Source organism: Echinops telfairi, unplaced genomic scaffold, assembly GCF_000313985.2.
Source record: "Echinops telfairi isolate 266 unplaced genomic scaffold, ASM31398v2 ScPeMD7_7420;HRSCAF=8458, whole genome shotgun sequence".
Taxonomy (NCBI): domain Eukaryota; kingdom Metazoa; phylum Chordata; class Mammalia; order Afrosoricida; family Tenrecidae; genus Echinops; species Echinops telfairi.
The window spans coordinates 24779087-24786069 of NW_022111320.1; positions in this window are offsets into that span (position 1 = coordinate 24779087).

The window sequence follows — 6983 nt, forward strand, 5'->3', positions numbered from 1 at the left end:
ATATATATATAAACTAGGTAAAATGAAAACAAAACTTAAAGATATGAAAAATTTGTGCAAACTGAGGACAGATATCCTAGCACACTCACCATGAATGTGCCTACCCAATCTTTTGTTCAAGAGATTACACCCTTGACTGATCTAACCAACTACCACAGCACAAAACCCATCAGCTTAGACTGAAGGGGACAAAGAAAGGACAAAAGGAAAGAATGCTGTCTGCCTCTTAGAATTCTACAGGCAGGAAAAAGGTTTATCATACAGGTTGGTGTGCTTCTTCCATGTGGACTTTCTTGCTTCACTGTTAGATGGCTACTTGTTTAACTTCAAGCCTTTAAGACCCCAGACGCTATATCTTGTAATAGCCATGCACCATCAGCTTTCTTCACCACACTTCCTTATGCACCCATTTTGTCTTCAGCAATTGTGTTCTGAATACACATTTTTTCAAAGTAGACCTTAGAACAAATCGTTCTTGTACTGAGGTAAGATTAAAGTAGAGGCCTGAAGCCTCATTCACTTCCTTATTGTATTCATATATGTATTTACATAGACAAATATACCCATCTTTATATATTTGCATATGTACCTATATATATAATATTTACTTTCTTGTTCTTTCCTATATTTATTTTTTCTTTCCTCCAGCTCCACTACATATTTATCCATTGTTCACCTCTCAGTAATTCCTCTCAATACATTTCAACTGATCATACACAACCAGGAACACAATCCCCTCTCCACCATCACTTTTAGATCCCTTGCTATTCCCCTGTTCCTGTCATTATTAATAATATTTAATATAATAACAAGGGTACTTGGGGGAGGGGAGAGGGGGATAAAAGGGAGCTGATACCAAAGAGTACAAGAAGAAACAAAATGTTTTGAAAATGATGGTGGCAACAATTGTACAATCATGCTTGGTCTAATTGAACTATGATTGTTATAATAGCTGTAGAGTTCACAATGAAATGGGGGGGGGGGCTAAAGTGTTACATGTGTTGTTCTCCAAGAAAAGAAGAAAAGGACTACCCCTGGAAGGAGCACAGGAAGCAAGACCCTATAGGTTTCCAGGGGGGGTTGGCAGATCACAGTCTCCTGCATCTCACAGGGTGGGGCATAGTTTCCTAGGTTTTAAAGAGCTGAATCTTTACCCATCTTGGTTCTAGGGTGCGGGGCTGCAATTAAGGTGTGCCAGGGTGATGGGGTCTGTATCCAGAGCTAAGATGGTAGGGTGATTATGCCTAAAAGAGTAGGGATGGCTGGAGCCAAAGAGGTTGAGCTGACACTCATATGATCCAGAAAAAGGAGGCTGTTCAAAGCCAAGGGAGCAGAATTGCCTTCCCAGAGGGTTTAGAAGATGGAGCTGAACACTGGAGCTAAAGGGCCTTCACCAGGAATCCAGAGGGCATGGCCGATAGCTAAACTCTGGAGCAGCATTTATCAACCTTCCACGAGTTTCTGTGGATCTGTTTCTCTAAAGTACCCAGACTCACACAGGTGGCGACCCACTGGTTAAGAACAGCTGCTCTAGGGGATTGGGCCATTGCCTAGATAGTCTTAGAGAATAGAGGATTCGTATTTTCAAGCCTGGAAAGCTGATGTAAATTGGAGGTTTAGCCTTGTATGGTAGCCTTTTTCCCCTCCAAATTTTCCACTTACAATGGGAATGTCTACATTTGCAATGCTTCCTTAGATACACAATCAATGCTTATGAAAGCAGTAGTCAAGAGATCAAACGACATATCGCATTGGGTAAATCTGCTGCACAAGACCTCTTTAAAGTGTCAAAAAAGCAAGGATGTTACTTTGAGGACTAAGGTGGGCCCGACTCAGACCACAGCACTTTCAGTAGCTTCATATGCATGTGAAAGTTGAACATCGAATAAGAAAGACTGAAGACAAATCGATGAATTTGAATACAGGGCTGGTGAAGAATATTGAAAGTATTGTGGACTGCCCAAAGCACAAACAGATCTGTGTTGGAAGAAGTACAACTAGAATGCTCCTTAGAAGAAAGATGGTGAGACTTCATCCCCTGGACATTGGACATGTGCTTTATCAGGAGACACCAGTGCCTGCAAAGGGATGTCAAGCTTGGTAAAGGGGAGGGGCAGAGAAAGAGGAAGGCCCTCAATGAGATGAATTGGTATGGCCCTGCAATGGTGGCCTCCAGCATGGTAATGATTGTGAGGTTGGCGCAGGACCAGGCCATGTTTCGTTCTGTTGTATACAGGGTTGCTTTGAGCTGGAACAGACTCGATGGCACCACCAACACCCCTTGTACCATTACTTTCATGTACTTTGGAAACCAATAACTTGTCATCTAGATTTCATAGGTTTATAGATCAAAGCAAAAGAATGAAATACACCCAAAGTTTCAATCCTATTTGATTTAAGTAATAAATCATTTAAAAAAATCATTTCAATTCCTTACACTCATTGAAAATCTTTTAAAAATAATTCAGAAAATGAGAGTTTTGAACTTAGAGTTGATTTAAAACTCTAGGACGATGGGATGAGGTGAATGTGTTTTGTCTATGGCGAGGGCATGGATTTTGTGGAGTCAATGGATGAAATGGTAGAGATTGAATTACAAGCCGAAAACCAAACTCACTGCCATGGAGATCCGACAGGACAGGGTAGGACTGCCCCTGTAGGTTTCTGAGGAGTAGAAAGGTTTACAGGAGTAGAAAGCCTCACATTCTCCTTTGGAGCAGCCGATGGTTGCATGACCCACCGCACCAACAGGGCTTCTTAGATTGAATTATATCGCTCTGAAATATGTGTTGTAAATCACAGCTGCTATGTCTGTGATTAGAATCACATTTGGGAATGGGCTGGCTGAGTTAGGCTCCTTAGGCAGGGTAAGTATGGAGTGTACTTCAGTGCATCTCATTTGAGATAGAAGAGATTAAGCTAGGGAGCAGAGGCAAGCAAGCAAAGAGAGACACTGGGGTGGGGGCGAGGGGGGTTGGTACGGGCTGAGGATGCCAAGCATATGAAGGTGGCCCAGGAGCAGAAACTCCGAAGAGACAAGGACCTTCCTCCAGAGCCATCGGAGAGAGAACTTCTTCTAGAGCTGGTACTATGGATTTAGATTCGCTTCCTAAATTGTCAGAAAATAAATGTCTTTCTGCTAAAGTCATTCGCACGTGGCATTTCTGGGAGAGCAGTACTAGATAACATTTCTGGGAGAGCAGCACTAGATAACTAAGACAGGGGTTTAGATCTGGGATATGAGAACCCTGACAACTCAAAAATAAAAAGACAAACAACCCAATTTAAAAATGGACACAGGCTCTGAATACACATTTTTTCAAAGTAGACCTACAGATGGCCAAGAAGCACATGAGAAGATACATGGTATCTTTTCCTGCCAGGACATGCAAATAAAAATCATGACAAGATAACATTTCACACTCACTCGGGTGACTAGAATAAAAAGCCAGACAAAAACAAGAGTTGGAAAGGATGTGGAGAAATGAGAACCCTCATACACTGCTGATACAAATATAAAATTGTGCAGCCAGAAATCAGGTTGGCACCATCTGGGGGCCAACACCCTGTGAGGTTGGCCCTCAGCTGACAGCCTTATTATCCACCTGCTGCCATCGAGTGGATTTAGACTCATGATGACCCTATATAGGGTTTCTGAGACTTGACATCTTTACAGGAGCAGACAGTCTCATCTTTCACCCACAGAGCAGCTATTGGGTTTGAACAGCCAACCTTGAGGTTAGCAATCCAACGTTTACCTGACCGGGCTCCATCAAAAGTACACACCTTAAATTTGCAGCCGTTATACGGTGTCATTTCCTTTATCCCTATAACGCCGAGCGTGATGTTTTTGTAAGATTTAAGTAAATGTATATATTAATATATATTGATAACTATGAAAGTAAAGAATAAAAACAAAAAATTGTTTTTCCTGAAATTAAAAATTCAGGCGTTATAGGGCTAAACAAAATACATTGGTCTAGGAACCACAGGGTGGAAGTGAGAGTGGCCAACCTACTATTACCTATTAGCATCCCTCTCACTATTACCTACCAAAGTCTTACATCTCATTTCACATCTTGCTGGGCTTATAGGTTCAGATACCCAAGGGAGAAAGATTTCCTCCAGTAAAAACACAGCCTTGTGAATGAGAAGCTGAGACTGAGCCCTGGAAATGTTGAGTTTCTCACGTTGCAGGACCAACAGGAAAAGGAGCTCACATTCCTGGATGGGGTGATTCATCCCGATTGCCACGGGAAAATTGGGATGCAGCTGCATACTCATGCATGGATGATGATGTCTAGATCGAAGGCGCTGCTTGTATGTAAGGGTCCGTGGGAAGGTGACTGATAACCTGGTAAAGACAAGTCCTTAGAAGGAATGAACGTTTGGGTTCCCCAATCAAGTTTCAAAGGAACTCACGTGGTGCAGTGGGTAAGATACTCAAGTTGCTCACCTAAAAGCTGGTGGTTTGAATGTACCAGCTGGTCCAGGGAGAAGGATGTGGTAGTCTTGTTTCCATAGTAGCCTTGCAAACTTCACTGGGGAGTTCTACTACCCTGTCTTGTAGGACTGTTATCAGTTGGAATCAACGCACAAGCAGGAAGTGCGTTGGTTTTTGAAGGGGTTAAACAGTTTTGAAAAAAAAAAAAACCAGACAAAATAAAACAGTCGACATGCCATGATACTCAGAGAGTAGGAGTAAAGGAAGTGATCGCTACAAAATAGTGCCCTATGACTGGTCTCAGAAGAAGGCACTGTAGCATCTATACCAAAGAACTATAAAAAGTTCGTAAGGAAAAGGAGCTAAAAGAGAAAGGAATTTTCCATGAGTTTTTGAAGCTCCCTCATAGTTGATGATAATTGTTTATTTATCTCCTTTTCCATTTACCTTGTATGAAGAACACAGGTAGCAGTTTATATTACAATTTAGCTTCCATGTAGGGTAGGATTGAGTTTGACTTCATTAGGAGGAACTGATAGGTTTTTAAATTTTCTTCCTTTTTTTAAAAATTAAATAATTTAATCCAAATGAGAGACAAGACTATACACATGGAAAATGCTGGTTACTTTTCGGTTGACTCTTCAGATCCACTCTAGCTTTCTTTGCACCTGGATAGATCATCCTTATTGGCTGCCACACCTGTCTGCAAGTTGATTCCAACACATAGTGATTCTACAGTAAAATTGTCCTCCAAGGCTGGTTTCCAAGACTGTAAATCTCTAGGGAAACAGACCTCCTGATCTTTCTCCTGTGGATCAGATAGTGGGTTCGAACTCCTGACCTTTCAGTTAGCTGCTGAACGATTAACCAGGAAGCATCAGGGCTTCTAAAACCAGAGAGAAGTGGAAGAATTTGTTTCTTCCGGGGTTCCTTCTCTGCTGTACCAGTGGGAATTGCTTTGCTGCCCTACCGCAGGTCACTGCTCCAGGGACTCAGCCTCTCTTCTGGCTAGTGGTTCTCAGGCTCCAGAACTGAGATAATATGTGTCTGTTCTTCCAAACCGCCCAGTTTGTGGTACTTTATTTCGGTAGTCCTTGGAAACAAATATAAAGAGTAACAGCCAACAAAATGCTCTGAAAACATTAGTAGGCACAACTCCTGAGAGGGTCAGCAGGTAGCTGCTGCAGGTGTCTTTGAACATCTCCCCACCACTCTCAGTCCTCACAGGCTTTATAATATCCCCCCCTGTCCAGACATGAGAGGTCTCTATTAGTTGTTAGGTACCTGAGGTACCTATTAGTTGTTAGGCTAGGGAAGCAGCTAAGTACAATTACACTTCTGTGTGAATGGTCTTCCAGCCTCACAGCATTTAGCACCCTACACTTATTTGTAATGGAAAACACAGTTTAATTACCCAAAGGTAATAGCTTTGGATGCGTAGTGGGCCATGAGTTGGGCTGCTTCACTCTTAGCTCAGCAGTTCAAACACAGCACCCAGTAAGAGTAAGAAAGATGAGACTTTCTGCTTCAGCAATGAGTACAGCCTCAGAGACCAGGGGGTCAGCTCTACTCTGTCTCAGAGGGTCTCTAAGAGTAAGAATGGCCTCGCTGGGAATGAGTTTGTTTTGGGTTGACACATAGGCAGGAGCCAGTGAAGCAGAACACTGCCCCCTCAAAACTTACGTGGGTTGAAAAATGACATCTACAGTAAGTATAGTATGTTAATCAGAGCTGGGTTCCAATGCCAGTCTTTACTGTGAAGGATCAAAGTGGATCAGTCCAAAGTCTGTCAGTGTCTGTTTCCAAGTTCATGAAATGAGGACAGTTGTCTGTCCCACATAGCATCATCCATCACTTGTTCAATCTTAAGTATTTTTAGGGCATTTTAACCCTTATTTGGAGTCCAGCACGTGAGAAGACAAGCTGCCAGAACTCAACAGATATTTGCTGAGCACCCCAGGTTTAAAACAACACTGATCATTATGACTCTACTTATGAGCAATGCAAATCCTCCTTCCTGCGCTGAAGGATGCTGGTGCTGGGGATACAGACCAGGGTCCCATCGGAAAGGGACTTCTGCAGATTTCACTAGGCTACTGATTCAGGGTGCTGGTTCCTAAACCTAGACCCAAAGAATCCCAATTTCAAGCGTCAAGGTCAAGGAGCCTGATTTGGGAGGTGGATGATAATGGTCACAGTCTCGCCATAATCTTTGAGGGCCGCTGGTGATCTCGGTAAAGCATGACCCTTTCGTCTCTTTATTCCGTGCGTGCGTCCGATGCCTTGGTGTGAATTTGCCAACTAGGGCTCTCCCTCGATTTTTAAATCTAAATTTTCCTCCTTTATATGAGAACCGCCCGTTGGAAAGTCGAGAAGCAAGAGGCAGCGTTAGGTACTAGTTTGTTTTGTTTTGTTTTTAACAGTTCTCTCCTTGGAGGGGCTCGGCCTTTCAAACGGCGCCACCCTGTACCCGAGGGTCACCCAGACCGGCGGGGGTGCCCGGTAGCCTGGTCTCTGTTCTCCCCACTTCCCAGCGCCC